Source organism: Oncorhynchus keta, chromosome 8 (assembly GCF_023373465.1).
Source record: "Oncorhynchus keta strain PuntledgeMale-10-30-2019 chromosome 8, Oket_V2, whole genome shotgun sequence".
Lineage (NCBI taxonomy): Eukaryota > Metazoa > Chordata > Actinopteri > Salmoniformes > Salmonidae > Oncorhynchus > Oncorhynchus keta.
In genome coordinates, this window is record NC_068428.1 from 42,970,741 (window position 1) to 42,987,357 (window position 16,617).

Genomic DNA, 16,617 nt, shown 5'->3' on the forward strand with positions numbered 1-16,617 from the left:
TAGCGCTAACGTAAACAAACAAACCAACCAGCGGAAAATATAGGCGGTCTGAAGTTCAGCACCGTTAAAGGACAGCATTCTTTGGAATCAGATTTCTGAAGTTCAGCACCACGGGACAGTGGACAGCGGCGACTCTGGAGCTATACTCTGCACATGGGAAAATCCCTGCAAATATATATATATTTTTTTTTTACAGTTTTTCTCCTCAATCGCTTTTGCTTAAATTTTTTTTTTAAACAGTCAACATTCTCTAAACTCTAAGTGCAATTGTCACAATTGTGTTAATGGGACATCTTAACTCTATTGCATGTCTGCTAAAATGTAGTAACATTTAATTCATGCTTATTAAAAAACCTAGTTATTGTGTCAGTAAATTGGTCAATGCCACCAAACTGAAAAGTTGTTTTGTCATCGTGTGAACTGGTTAAAATGTTTAGATGTTTTTTTTTTTTACCATGGCAGTCAACCCTGGAAATGTTTGTTGTATATACAAATGTACGCTTTGTTGACAGTGACTGCTTACTGTGCTATACCAGAAGGTCAGTTGTGTCTAGCTGAATGCTTATTATCACACTGAGAACAGTAGGTCAACGTTTACTGGGAAAAGTCAATACTGTATAATACTGTAGTACACAGAAAAAGGATATGCACATTTGTATGTATACAGTACATTTATCTTTGTAGCAATGTGTTACATGTAAACAGAAATATCACATTTGCATGTCCATTTGTACATATTTCTTACTTGTAAAGTCAAATACCTCAAGGTTCCGTTTTAGGACCACTATTGTTTTCACTATATATTTGTCCTCTTGGGGATGTCATTCGAAAACATAATGTTAACTTTCACTGCTATGCGGATGACACACAGCTGTACATTACAATGAAACATGGTGAAGCCCCAAAATTGCCCTCGCTAGAAGCCTGTGTTTCAAACATAAGGAAGTGGATGGCTGCAACCTTTCAACTTTTAAACTCGGACAAAACAGAGATGCTTGTTCTAGGTCGCAAGAAACAAAGAGATCTTCTGTTGAATCTGACAATTAATCTTGATGGTTGTACAGTCTTCTCAAATAAAACTGTGAAGGACCTCGGCGTTACAATGAACCCTGATCTCTCTTTTGACGAACATATCAAGACTGTTTCAAGGACAGCTTTTTTCCATCTACGTAACATTGCAAAAATCAGAAACTTTCTGTCCAAAATTGATGCAGAAAAATGAATCCATGCGTTTGTCACTTCTAGGTTAGACTACTGCAATGCTCTACTTTCCGGCTACCCAGATAAAGCACTGAATAAACTTCAGTTAGTGCTAAATACGGCTGCTAGAATCCTGACTAGAACCCCAAAATTTGATCATATTACTCCAGTGCTAGCCTCCCTACACTGGCTTCCTGTTAAGGCAAGAGCTGATTTCAAGGTTTTACTGCTAACCTACAAAGCATTACATGGTCCTGCCGTACATACCTACACATATTCTACGGTCACAAGACGCAGGCCTCCTAATTGTCCCTAGAATTTCTAAGCAAACAGCTGGAGGCAGGGCTTTCTCCTATAGAGCTCCATTTTTATGGAACGGTCTGCCTACCCATGTCAGAGACGCAAACTCGGTCTCAACCTTTAAGTCTTTACTGAAGACTCATCTCTTCAGTGGGTCATATGACTGTGTGTAGTCTGGCCCAGGAGTGTGAAGGTGAACGGAAAGGCTCTGAGGCAACGAACCGCCCTTGCTGTCTCTGCCTGGCCGGTTTCCCTCTCTCCACTGGGCTTCTCTGCCTCTAACCCTATTACAGGGGCTGAGTCTCTGGCTTACTGGTGCTCTTTCATGCCGTCCCTAGGAGGGGTGCGTCACTTGAGTGGGTTGAGTCACTGATGTGATCTTCCTGTCTGGGTTGGCGCCCCTCCTTGGGTTGTGCCGTGTCGAAGATCTTTGTGGGCTATACTCGGCTGTGTCTCAGGATGGTAAGTTGGTGGTTGAAGATATCCCTCTAGTGGTGTGGGGGCTGTGCTTTGGCAAAGTGGGTGGGTTATATCCTTCCTGTTTGGCCTTGTCCAGGGGTATCATCGAATGGGGCCACAGTGTTTCCTGACCCCTCCTGTCTCAGCCTCCAGTATTTATGCTGCAGTAGTTTGTGTCGGGGGGCTCGGGTCAGTTTGTTATATCTGGAGTACTTCTCTTGTCTTATCCGGTGTCCTAAGTATGCTCGCCCTAATTCTCTCTTTCTCTCGTTCTTGCTCTCTCTCGGAGGACCTGAGGCCTAGGACCATGCATCAGGACTACCTGGCATGATGACTCCTTGCTGTCCCCAGTCCACCTGGCCGTGATGCTGCTCCAGTTTCAACTGTTCTGCCTGTATGCTATGGAACCCTGGCCCATTTACCGGACGTGCTACCTTTCCCAAACCTGCTGTTTTCAACTCTCTAGAGACAGCAGGAGAGGTAGAGATACTCTTAATGACCGGCTATGAAAAGCCAACTGACATTTACTCCTGAGGTGCTGACTTGCTGCACCCTCGACAACTACTGTGATTATTATTATTTGACCATGCTGGTCATCTATGAACATTTGAACATCTTGGCCATGTTCTGTTATAATCTCCACCCGGCACAGCCAGAAGAGGACTGGCCACCCCTCATAGCCTGGTTCCTCTCTAGGTTTCTTCCTAGGTTCTGGCCTTTCTAGGGAGTCTTTCCTAGCCACCGTGCTTCCACACCTGCATTGCTTGCTGTTTGGGATTTTAGGCTGGGTTTCTGTACAGCACTTTAAGATATCAGCTGATGTAAGAAGGGCTATGTAAATTAATTTGATTTGTTTTGAAATATAGTGAACCGAAAATTTGCCATATAAATGACATCCATGCAAAACAAAAATAATGACAATACCTGCAGTCGTTATTTTTTATTTTAAACGTTTTTTTTAAAGTTCACATCTTCTTGGTGGACATCCTGGTACCACAGCTCCTACCTGGACATCCTGGTACCACAGCTCCTATCTGGACATCCTGGTACCACAGCTCCTATCTGGACATCCTGGTACCACAGCTCCTATCTGGACATCCTGGTACCACAGCTCCTATCTGGACATCCTGGTACCACAGCTCCTATCTGGACATCCTGGTACCACAGCTCCTACCTGGACATCCTGGTACCACAGCTCCTATCTGGACATCCTGGTACCACAGCTCCTACCTGGACATCCTGGTACCACAGCTCCTATCTGGACATCCTGGTACCACAGCTCCTATCTGGACATCCTGGTACCACAGCTCCTATCTGGACATCCTGGTACCACAGCTCCTCACTGATCGAATATAGACATCCTGGTACACAGCTCCTATCTGGACATCCTGGTACCATGTGCAGCTCCTATCTGGACATCCTGGTACCACAGACTCCTGGTCTGGACATCCTGGTACCACAGCTCCTACCTGGACATCCTGGTACCACAGCTCCTATCTGGACATCCTGTCACTCTTGTTGGTCTGGCCAGAGAATTGATCTTCAACAGCACATCTGATGTCCTTCCCAGCTCCTATCTGGACATCCCTGGGTCTAATAATGACCCCACAGCTCCTACCAGGACATCTGGTGTGCCATTTGTGGCTCCAATAGATCTGGACATCCTGTACTCCTGACATCCTGGCCAGATTGAACCTGGTACCACAGCTTCCTACAATAATGTTTTCTATTCATGTCCTACCAGCTCCATTATTCTCCATATAGTAACACAGAAACTAAATATAAAGTTAATTTTATATAGCCTTTTTTTGAATCAGACAGTTTAGTAAAGTATAAATGTTTTCTGTTCTGATGGGTATCTACAACTTCAAGAAGAATATAGAGGCATCACTGAAGTACAGTAAAACTACCTGTACAATATACCATGTGCACACCTGGACATCCTGGTACCTGGACATCCTGGTACCACAGCTCCTACTTTGACATCCTGGTACCTGGACATCCTGGTACCACAGCTCCTACCAGGACATCCTGGTACCACAGCTCCTATCTGGACATCCTGGTACCACAGCTCCTATCTGGACATCCTGGTACCACAGCTCCTACCAGGACATCCTGGTACCACAGCTCCTATCTGGACATCCTGGTACCTGGACATCCTGGTACCACAGCTCCTATCTGGACATCCTGGTACCACAGCTCCTACCTGGACATTCTGGTACCACAGCTCCTACCAGGACATCCTGGTACCTGGACATCCTGGTATCACAGTTCCTATCTGGACATCCTGGTACCTGGACATCCTGGTACCACAGCTCCTACCAGGACATCCTGGTACCTGGACATCCTGGTATCACAGTTCCTATCTGGACATCCTGGTACCTGGACATCCTGGTACCACAGCTCCTACCAGGACATCCTGGTACCACAGCTCCTATCTGGACATCCTGGTACCACAGCTCCTATCTGGACATCCTGGTACCACAGCTCCTATCAGGACATCCTGGCACCTGGACATCCTGGTACCACAGCTCCTATCTGGACATGCTGGTACCACAGCTCCTACCAGGACATCCTGGTACCTGGACATCCTGGTACCACAGCTCCTATCTGGACATCCTGGTACCTGGACATCCTGGTACCACAGCTCCTACCAGGACATCCTGGTACCACAGCTCCTATCTGGACATCCTGGTACTACAGCTCCTATCTGGACATCCTGGTACCACAGCTCCTACCAGGACATACTGGTACCTTGACATCCTGGTACCGCAGCTCCTTCGCTCCGTCACTATTCCTCTCAAATGGCAACTTGTACAGTTGTTTCACAGTCAGGTTTTTTCTCTCCAAAACTCTGTCTTCAGTGAAAATGCTGACAGAATTGATGTTTGCGAAGATATTGTTGTCATTTATGATTGCACCCTGGATCTCTCTTAGCCTGATAGAATTGTTGGCTATGACCATGTTGAAAATGTCTTGTTCTTTCTGATGGCTGAATCATGCTGCTCTGCAGCCAGCATGAGGTCGTTGTGCATTCCTATAGATATATGACATGTAGAGCTGCTCTGCCGCCAGCATGAGGTCGTTGTGCATTCCTATAGATATATGACATGTAGAGCTGCTCTGCCGCCAGCATGAGGTCGTTGTGCAGTCCTATAGATATATGACATGTAGAGCTGCTCTGCCGCCAGCATGAGGTCGTTGTGCAGTCCTATAGATATATGACATGTAGAGCTGCTCTGCCGCCAGCATGAGGTCGTTGTGCAGTCCTATAGATATATGACATGTAGAGCTGCTCTGCAGCCAGCATGAGGTCGTTGTGCAGTCCTATAGATATATGACAGGTAGAGCTGCTCTGCCGCCAGCATGAGGTCGTTGTGCAGTCCTATAGATATATGACATGTAGAGCTGCTCTGCAGCCAGCATGAGGTCGTTGTGCAGTCCTATAGATATATGACATGTAGAGCTGCTCTGCCGCCAGCATGAGGTCGTTGTGCAGTCCTATAGATATATGACATGTAGAGCTGCTCTGCAGCCAGCATGAGTTTGTTGTGCAGTCCTATAGATATATGACAGGTAGAGCTGCTCTGCAGCCAGCATGAGGTCGTTGTGCAGTCCTATAGATATATGACATGTAGAGCTGCTCTGCAGCCAGCATGAGGTCGTTGTGCAGTCCTATAGATATATGACAGGTAGAGCTGCTCTGCCGCCAGCATGAGGTCGTTGGGCAGTCCTATAGATATATGACAGGTAGAGCTGCTCTGCCGCCAGCATGAGGTCGTTGGGCAGTCCTATAGATATATGAAAGGTAGAATTCACAGCTAGATCATGTAACAGATGGTCTATTGTTTTCAAATTGAGCCGTTCTACTGTATAGTCCTCATATATATCTTACGGTACATTGTGGTTTTCAGACTTGCATTTACCTTTTACAATAGTTGCTGTATTGTTGTGAATGAAATGCTGTAACAAAAGGAAAGAACGAGGACATGTTGACCTGTTCTCGCCGTACGGAATGTTTGCACAATTGATGACACTGTGGACCTGTCAACATTAGGCCGTGCTCTCTGACCAGCCTCTTCCATTGTCAGACCATGGTTTATGACACTGTGAACCTGTTTTACATTAGGCTGTACTCTCTGACCAGCCTCTTCCATTGTCAGACCATGGTTTATGATGCTGTGGACCTGTCAACATTAGGCCGTGCTCTCTGACCAGCCTCTTCCATTGTCAGACCATGGTTTATGACACTGTGGACCTGTCAACATTAGGCCGTGCTCTCTGACCAGCCTCTTCCATTGTCAGACCATGGTTTATGACACTGTGGACCTGTCAACATTAGGCTGTGCTCTCTGACCAGCCTCTTCCATTGTCAGACCATGGTTTATGATGCTGTGGACCTGTTTTACATTAGGCTGTGCTCTCTGACCAGCCTCTTCCATTGTCAGACCATGGTTTATGACACTGTGAACCTGTTTTACATTAGGCTGTGCTCTCTGACCAGCCTCTTCCATTGTCAGACCATGGTTTATGACACTGTGAACCTGTTTTACATTAGGCCGTGCTCTCTGACCAGCCTCTTCCATTGTCAGACCATGGTTTATGACACTGTGAACCTGTTTTACATTAGGCTGTGCTCTCTGACCAGCCTCTTCCATTGTCAGACCATGGTTTATGACGCTGTGAACCTGTTTTACATTAGGCTGTGCTCTCTGACCAGCCTCTTCCATTGTCAGACCATGGTTTATGACGCTGTGAACCTGTTTTACATTAGGCTGTGCTCTCTGACCGGCCTCTTCCATTGTCAGACCATGGTTTATGACACTGTGAACCTGTTTTACATTAGGCCGTGCTCTCTGACCAGCCTCTTCCATTGTCAGACCATGGTTTATGATGCTGTGGACTGTGGACCAGCCTCTTCCATTGTCAACATTTTAGGCTGTGAACCTGTGCTCTCTGACCAGCCTCTTCCATTGTCAGACCATGGTTTATGACACTGTGAACCTGTTTTACATTAGGCCGTGCTCTCTGACCAGCCTCTTCCATTGTCAGACCATGGTTTATGATGCTGTGGACCTGTCAACATTAGGCCGTGCTCTCTGACCAGCCTCTTCCATTGTCAGACCATGGTTTATGACACTGTGAACCTGTTTTACATTAGGCTGTGCTCTCTGACCAGCCTCTTCCATTGTCAGACCATGGTTTATGACACTGTGGACCTGTTTTACATTAGGCTGTGCTCTCTGACCAGCCTCTTCCATTGTCAGACCATGGTTTATGACAGGGTTCACAATTGTGGCTCTGATTTCATCAGGGACTCTTATTCTTTACCTTCTACCTCTATTATCTTTTCCCCTAACACCACCATCGCCACCACCACCATCACCACCACCAACACCACAATCACCACCACCAGCATCACCATCGCCAACACCATCACCACCACCCACCACCATCATCACCACCATCATCACCACCACCACCACCATCACCACCACCCACCACCACCACCAGATAATTGTACTTACTCTTTTGCAAACATGTGCCAAAACATGTGCAATTTGCTTAAAATGAATAAATTAAAATATGTGTTGAAAAAGAAACTCCTTGTTCAGAGATTTGAATTTATTGTTTTGAAGAAAAAAAAGTTTGAGCGATTGAGAAAAAACTGTGAAGTAGCAAGAAGAAGGACGCCTGTAGAAGCCTGAAAGGAGAAAGGCTCCTCTCTATCGGAGCTCTGTTTGTTAACCATCTCAGGCACAGAAAACACACTGGGAGAATCCCTGGAAGTAGCCCGAGGAAAAGTCTATCCAGAAAGAAGGAAAGAAAGAAAGAGTCATGAAAGGAGAAGATACCCCTATGAGCTGGGTAAACAAGCAGACCAGGATTCAAATACATGTATATTTGAGTATTTGACACTTAAAATACATTTTTCTATGTATTTGGGTATTTTCAAATACACAGCCCAAAATAAGTACTTTCATTTGAGTATTTTAATGTTTTTTTTTTCAACCAAATTGTATTTAAGATGATTTTCAAATAATTATTTCAGAGAGACATACAGATAGATATGAATACTTCATTTGAATGTTGTAAGGGTTTTCCTGAGGTGAAGCGGACCAAAATGCAGCGTGGTGGTTATTCATGTTCTTTAATAAAGGAACTAGACATGAAATAACTAACAAAACAATACATGTGCAAAAACCTAAACAGTCCTATCTGGTGCAAACACAGAGACAGGAACAATCACCCACCAACACACAGTGAAAGCCAGGCTACCTAAGTATGATTCTCAATCAGAGACAACTAATGACACCTGCCTCTGATTGATAATCATACGAGGCCAAAACATAGAAATACCCAAATCATAGAAAAACAAACATAGACTGCCCACCCCAACTCACGCCCTGACCATACTAAATAAATACAAAACAAAGGAAATAAAGGTCACAACGTGACAAATGTATGTGAAAGTAATTGAGATATTATAAATAATATTTGAACCCAGGTCTATGTCTGCCTTTCATATTGACTGTACCAAACAAAACCTTTGAATAGTACATAATATCTGGGGATACATTGAAACGAATTTCAAACGAGAACGAACCTCTGCGTTGTTTCTTTGATATCCAAACCACTAAAATACTAAGAGTTCTATTTCCGGAATGACCACTACAACCGTTGTTTATGACTGGTTATGTCTACTCTCATATGTTTTTATGTTTTAATGAAACTGTGTGGGTGAAATGAGGACATGTTAATATTTTTTTTTGTCATATAAAATGTGTTACGGTACCATTGACAAATCTTTACAATTCTATAATCTTTGCAACCCGGTTTCATTTATCTCTCCAAACCGCCACGAGCACGTACAGCAGCAGGGCGCGACGCTGAGAATGTCCCACTAAACCACGTTTCCACCCACAGTTTTTTATGGAGTAAAGTCATACTGCATCTAAACAGAATAAAGGACAGCTGTGATGGAAACAGCTCGTTTTGGTATAAATGTATAAATGCCAGACATATACTTTGTTTGTTGGACAGGGTGGGATCTTTTTTTGTGTCAGTCAAATTAATTATGAGAGAAATGGTGGTGGAAACGCATTTATACTCAAATGTTGATATAATAACCATAATTTTGAAGTAAACATGGAGTCAAGCGATTATATATCGTGTGGTCCTCCCACTACGACTCGGGAAACCATGCAGTTTATTATTTAAAATAAGTTATTGTGAACTTCACAGGGACCTTCCAATAAATATCGAGTGTCTTATTCTGGTGACATGACAAATTATGCTTGACTGCCGTTTGATAAATAAAAATAGTCTCGTTCTTTTCCATTATAATCTCAACATGTAGACGAGCCTACCTGTACAGCCGACCCACGCTGTTTCTGTTTAGCTGTTGGCTAGAGCGCACATGCCAAGACCAGAATAGGCACGTTTGCTTTATAACTCAACCGTTTTTATGACAAAACAGTTAAATTCAACAAATGACGTTGAACTTTAGATTTGTATTAAGTACATGCACATTTAAGCGAAAAAGTAAATTTTGTGTGCCCTACGTCATCACGCAAATCCGTTTGGTATAAACACCGCTGGTGGGAAAATGCGCATTCTTTCTTTATGCGGATGTAGAATAATTCGCATGAAAATCTGTCTCCAATTGAATGGAAACCTCGCTACCTTTCAAACATGTTTTTTGCCGCGCACTTTACAGGGTTGTAGGTTGCAACACGAGTCACATCGTTTAACTCCAGCAATAAAACCTATGCTGTGGGTGCTGACATGAATTCCCTCCCTCGTTCTAACGATAACCGCTACGGGAGAAGAATCTTCTTCGTTTAACGAAGGTGTTGGCAGGTTGCAGTTGTAACCTGCTATACCAGACTCGCAATAACCTCTCCGGGGTGTACTGGCTGAACATGTGTGGATGCCGCGCGAACACACACACACAGAGCAGACAGTGGGAGAATGCTGTTGCAATAAGGCTTGGTGGAACTTGTACTGCACTTCACAGCAAAACAATAAACACATTAATATGAAGAGACACCTGTCTGATGGGATTTCACTGAAGAGTTCGCAAACTGGACTGTCTAATTTGGAAAAAGAAAGACAACAATACATACAGTCTTTTGGAATGAATATATATATAAAAAAATAAACATCTTCTGAAATTGTCTTTCTGAACATAAAAAAAGTACTTTAGTTTGTAAAGGCAACCCTACCGATCAGAACAGATAAATAGAGACTCGTGTCGTTCTAAAAAACTTAATCCAAGTGGTTTGGTGCACATTTCTTCTTATTTCATATCAACCACCACGTCGTGTCTCTCATTGGAGAGATCGCAGTGAAATAACGGACTCCTTAACGGACGCGATCACATCAGATGAATCCTTTTCAAAGAGAAGGACTAGGCTATCACTGAGCTCACATCAACCCACAATAATGCCTACAGAAACACAAGCAAGTGGCTGTACATGTCAAACTACGTTTGTATTGTCAGGAATTCGCAGGTAAGGTATTGTATTTTAGATATTATTTTACCATGTGAACAAGTCAGTTCTTTTACGCATACAACAACATTGCGTAGGATTTGTGTGTTCACAGTCACAGCCTGCAGTAAGTACATCATGTTTTAGCGTGGAGTGAACGGAGTGCTTTTTGATTTATTATTTATCAACTGCCTAAATGTACATTATCAACTCAAATCGATATTTAAGACTATGGTTTATGTTCAATTTTCGGATGTTACTGTTGCTTTTTTTAGGTAAACCAATTGACAGCACACGCCACGCATTGATTGCACATAGGTTGTGATGTGCCTGTGTGTTGGTGGCGGAACGACATCTGATAATGATATTGGTTTACGGGACGCTCCCGCGCGCTTTGTCTCCGTGCTTTTTCAAGTCTACATGCTACCAAGTGTTGTGCAATTGTCTACCCCGTCAGTGCATTGCAGTGTATCGTATTACTGCATTAGATAAGGACCGTTTAATTACTTGGTTTATAGGATTGTGAAACACAGAATTACTTTTGGAATGTGTTTAGTCGTCTCGGGCGGCTTGAGAGGTGAGTGACAAACTCATGTCTACGCAACATTCATCTTCATAAGCATACACATGGATACCTGAAATAGAAACGGGTGTGCACATATGCCACTCTCTAATTGTTTTACACTGTGTCGGGAAATGCAGCTCTGTCTCAGGTTCTGCTGTGGTGCAGTGGTTGCACAGCCTTTCCTCGACAGGGAGCCAGGTTCTGCTGTTTCTACCCTTCTCAATGGCAAGGCTGTGCTCACTGAGCCTGTACTTTGTCAAGGTTTTTCTAAGGTTTTGATCAGTAACCGTCGTCAAATAGTTAGCCACCTTGTACTGTCGAATTAGGGCCAGATAGCACTGCATTTAGCTTTGTGTTTGTGCTTCAAGGAATGTAGTTTTGTTTTGACTGTGTCGTAATTTGGTTTATTTTGATTGATTTGATGTTTTAGTCCTGAGGCTTCAGTGTGTTAGTATAACAGGTTTGTGAACTCAGCCCCAGGACCAGCTGGATGAGGGGACTGAGGCTTCAGTGTGTTAGTACAACAGGTTTGTGAACTCAGAGCCAGGACCAGCTGGATGAGGGTCCTGAGGCTTCAGTGTGTTAATATAACAGGTTTGTGAACTCAGAGCCAGGACCAGCTGGATGAGGGGACTGAGGCATCAGTGTGTTAGTACAACAGGTTTGTGAACTCTTAGCCCCAGGACCAGCTGGATGAGGGTCCTGAGGCCAGGACCAGCTGGATGAGGGGACTGAGGCTTCAGTGTGTTAGTATAACAGGTTTGTGAACTAGTGGATGAGGGGACTGAGGTTTGTGAACTTTGTGAACTCAGCCACAGCACCAGCTGGATGAAGTGACTCTTCATTGCTCAGTTCTTGGTATTGAATTTCTTGGTAATTATATAAGAGGGGGTCACTGTATTTTAGATGTTTCCAAACCTGAATTGCTCATTGAGATTTTGTTATTAGTGGATGTTGGCTTAATTCTGTCCTGCATGCATTGTAAGCAGTTTTCCTCTGGACATGTAAGAGAATCTTTCAGAACTCTGCATGCAGGGTTTCAATGGGATGTTTGTCCCATTTGATTAAATCTTGTTTTGCAAGTGGACCCCACACCTCGCTGCCATAAAGTTCAATGACATATTCAATTAATTTTAGCCTAATTGTAATACACACGCACGCACGCACGCACGCACACACGCACACACACACACACTGAAATACATTCCTCCTCTACTATACAGAAACATCCGTCTTCTCTCAGAGTTGTGTGTGTGTGTGCGTGCGTCTGTGTGTGTGCGTGCGTCTGTGTGTGTGTGTGTGCGTGCGTGCGTGTGTGCGTGCGTGTGTGTGTGTGTGTGTGTGCGTGTGCGTGTGCGTGTGCGTGTGCGTGTGCGTGTATGTGTGTATGCGTGTGTGTGCGTGTGTATGCGTGTGTGTGTGTGTGTGCGTGTGTATGCGTGTGTGTGTGTGTGTGTGTGTGTGTGTGTGTGTGTGTGTGTGTGTGTGTGTGTGTGTGTGTGTGTGTGTGTGTGTGTGTGTGTGTGTGTGTGTTAAAAGGAACAGCAGTCAACAACAGAAACATCCCAGAGAGGGAGGGAGGTTTTCTCAGTCCAAAACAGAGCTGAATATCCGAAGAATTCCCATCCGGAAGGATTTAGTTATAAAATAGTTTTTCTAACAGTATAGAGGAGGAAATGTCTCAGAACATACGCATCCAACTCATTAAGATGTAGGATCTTAATTTGATCACTTTTTTTGCTGCAAATTTTTGCTGCACAGCAGGAAATACAAACTTGTAGTGTATCCAAGGTAAAAAAAAGGTTTCTAAAGTTTGTAATTTCCACTTTAAAATGTCAGACTTGATTTACCCTAATGAAAAATCTCTAGAAAAAAAATCTGCATAATAATTAATATCTCCTGTTGCCGAAGGATTACTGTGCATTTGGAAAGTATTCAGATCTATTTCCTTTTTCCACATTTTGTCTCACGTTACAGCCTTATTCTAACATTGATTAAAGGACCAAGGTCCTTCTCCCCTGATTGCTCAGTTTGGCTGGGCGGCCAGCTCTAGGAAGAGTCTAGGTGGTTCCAAACTTCTTCCATTTAAGATTGCTGGAGGCCACCGTGTTCTCGGGGTCCTTTAATGCTGCACTATTTTTGGGGTATTCTTTCCTAGGTCTGTGCCTCGACACAATCCCGTCTCGGTGCTCTACGGGCAATTCATTTAACCTCATGGCTTTATTTTTGCTCTGACATGCGCTGTCAACTGTGGGACCTTATATAGACAGGTGTGTGCCTTTCCAAATCATGTTCAATCAATTGAAATGACCACAAGTTGTAGAAACATCTGAAGGATGATCAGTGGAAACAGGATGCATCTGAACTAAATGTTGAGTCTCAAAGCAAAGGCATACTTATGTTAATAAGGTTTTTCTGTTTTTTATTTGTAAAACATTTGCAAAAAATTCTAAAAAACCTGTTTTTGTTTTGTCATTATTTGATATTGTATTTAGATTGTTGATAGAAAACAAATATTTAATCTAAGGCTGTAACGTAACACAATGTGGAAAAAGGGATGGGGTTTAAATATATTCCAAATGCACCTCCTTTAGCAAACTGTCTCAAATTCAGATCCTACATCTTTAGGGAATAAAGTGTCGTTTTGGCCGTATCCCTAGAGTCAGATATTTCAGAGGGTGTAGTGTTGAACTGGATAATGGAGTCTCTTCTCCCTGTCTGTCGGAGGGTGTAGTGTTGATCTGGATAATGGAGTTCCTCCTCCCTGTCTTTCAGAGGGTGTAGTGTTGATCTGGATAATGGAGTCTCTTCTCCCTGTTATCACCAGGGAACTTTCAGAGGGTGAAAGCATGTCCACACATACTGGGCACTCTGCAACAGCCCTGGAACAACCTGTCTTTCAGCAGGGTGTATGGACAAACACACTGGAGTCTCTTCTCCCCTTTAAATCATTCACACGTGTGTGTGTGTGTGACGCATTGCCGTGTGTGTGTGTGTGTGTATGAGACACATGCCTGTGTGCTGTACAGGAAGATGAGAGAGAGCAAGGCTATCAGTGATGATGGCTCCTGATAACATCATTAGAAAATGATTCAATTCTAGTGGATTATGACTCTGTGTTGGCAGTGTTTCCTTTGATGACTATAGTAGTTCCTAAAAGGATCCCCATCTACATGTTACCAATTCCATTATCCACACCTGAGTGTCTTCAACCTTATCAGTCCCGAGACCCCAGCAAAAAAAAATCTGCATTTTCATTTATCTGAATGTCCAGCTCTTATATTTAGGCCCAAGATGAAGTGGCTTACCATTTTATTTTCAGGACAACCCAGGGATACAAGTGAAACACAAAACAATTTGACATAAAACAGGTACATTCATGAGCTTTATTGACAAAATGTCAATAAATAAAAGCCGAATGATAATGAAAATAAATGTATATGAATACAGAAATGAAAATCCAACAAGTCAGCTATGTGAGCTTATTATCTTTGATTACTGTAAAACCCACTCATACACAGTGCTGTCTATTACTGTAAAACCCATTCATACTCAGTGCTGTCTATTACTGTAAAACCCATTCATACTCAGTGCTGTCTATTACTGTAAAACCCACTCATACTCAGTGCTGTCCCCAGCAAAAAAAAAATCCATTCATACTGAATGTCAGTGCTGTCTATTACTGTAAAACCCATTCATACTCAGTGCTATTACTGTAAAACCCATTCATACACAGTGCTGTCTATTACTGTAAAACCCATTCAACCCAGTGCTGTCTATTACTGTAAACCCAAATACAAGTGCTGACTATTACTGTAAACCCATTCATACTTCAGTGCTGTCTATTACTGTAAAAATTCATACTCAAAAGCTGTCTATTACTGAAAATAAATTCATACTCAATACAGAAACTGAAAACCCATTCATACTAGTGCTGTCTATTACTGTAAAACCCACTCATACACAGTGCTGTCTATTACTGTAAAACCCATTCATACTCAGTGCTGTCTATTACTGTAAAACCCATTCATACTCAGTGCTGTCTATTACTGTAAAACCCACTCATACTCAGTGCTGTCTATTACTGTAAAACCCAATCATACTCAGTGCTGTCTATTACTGTAAAACCCATTCATACTCAGTGCTGTCTATTACTGTAAAACCCACTCATACACAGTGCTGTCTATTACTGTAAAACCCATTCATACTCAGTGCTGTCTATTAACCCATTCATACTCAGCGCTGTCTATTACTGTAAAACCCATTCATACTCAGTGATATGTATATTACTGTAAAACCCATTCATACTCAGCGCTGTCTATTACTGTAAAACCCATTCATACTCAGTGATATGTCTATTACTGTAAAACCCATTCATACTCAGTGCTGTCTGTTACAAATCTAGACATCTACATCAGCTTGCGTGTGTGCGTGTGTGTGTGTGTGTGTGTGTGTGCGTGTGTGTGTGCGTGTGTGTGCGTGTGTTACAGATCTAGCCATCTACATCATCTTTATCTCCATCCTATTACCTCCCGGCGATGTGTGTAGAATCAGTTTGGGACAGCACAACAGCCTGAAACCCATACGCTTTATCATGGAGCCAGACAGGCAGGACCTGGAAACTGAGGTTTATGGGTTAGGCACACATGAATGGAGTGGAGTTGTGTGAAGGGAGGCTGGCTGATGGATGGATGGATGGATGGAGCTGAGTTTGGTGAAGGGAGGCTGGCTGATGGATGGATGGAGCTGAGTTGGGTGAAGTGAGGCTGGCTGATGGATGGATGGATGGAGCTGAGTTGGGTGAAGGGAGGCTGGCTGATGGATGGATGGAGCTGAGTTGGGTGAAGGGAGGCTGGCTGATGGATGGATGGATGGAGCTGAGTTGTGTGAAGGGAGGCTGGCTGATGGATGGATGGATGGAGCTGAGTTGTGTGAAGGGAGGCTGGCTGATGGATGGAGCTGAGTTGTGTGAAGGGAGGCTGGCTGATGGATGGATGGCTGGATGGATGGATGGATGGATGGATGGAGCTGAGTTGTGTGAAGGGAGGCTGGCTGATTGATTGGATGGATGGATGGATGGATGGAGCTGAGTTGTGTGAAGGGAGGCTGGCTGATGGATGGATGGAGCTGAGTTGTGTGAAGGGAGGCTGGCTGATTGATTGGATGGATGGATGGATGGATGGAGCTGAGTTGTGTGAAGGGAGGCTGGCTGATGGATGGATGGAGCTGAGTTGTGTGAAGGGAGGCTGGCTGACACAGTAGACACAGGACACAGTAGATACACCATGCTGATGGAGGACACAGTAGATACACCATGCTGATGGAACACAGTAGATACACCATGCTGATGGAACACAGTAGATACACCATGCTGATGGAACACAGTAGATACACCATGCTGATGGAACACAGTAGATACACCATGCTGATGGAACACAGTAGATACACCATGCTGATGGAACACAGTAGATACACCATGCTGATGGAACACAGTAGATACACCATGCTGATGGAACACAGTAGATACACCATGCTGATGGAACACAGTAGATACACCATGCTGATGGAACACAGTAGATACACCATGCTGATGGAGGA

The 16,617-nt window shown here is 43.6% G+C and overlaps 1 protein-coding gene across 2 annotated transcripts in view; it reads left to right on the forward strand.

Moving 5' to 3' along the window:
* The first annotated feature begins 9,574 nt into the window (after nt 1-9,574).
* syndig1l (synapse differentiation inducing 1-like) overlaps nt 9,575-16,617 on the forward strand; it is a 121,973-nt gene continuing 114,930 nt past the window's right edge. The window contains exon 1 of one of the 2 annotated variants that reach the window (XM_052524320.1): nt 9,575-10,475. The gene's annotated coding sequence lies outside the window, so the exon portion shown is untranslated. Of the gene's footprint in view, nt 10,476-10,778; nt 11,032-16,617 lie in introns of those variants that run through there. The other variant, XM_052524319.1, reaches the window with a different exon arrangement.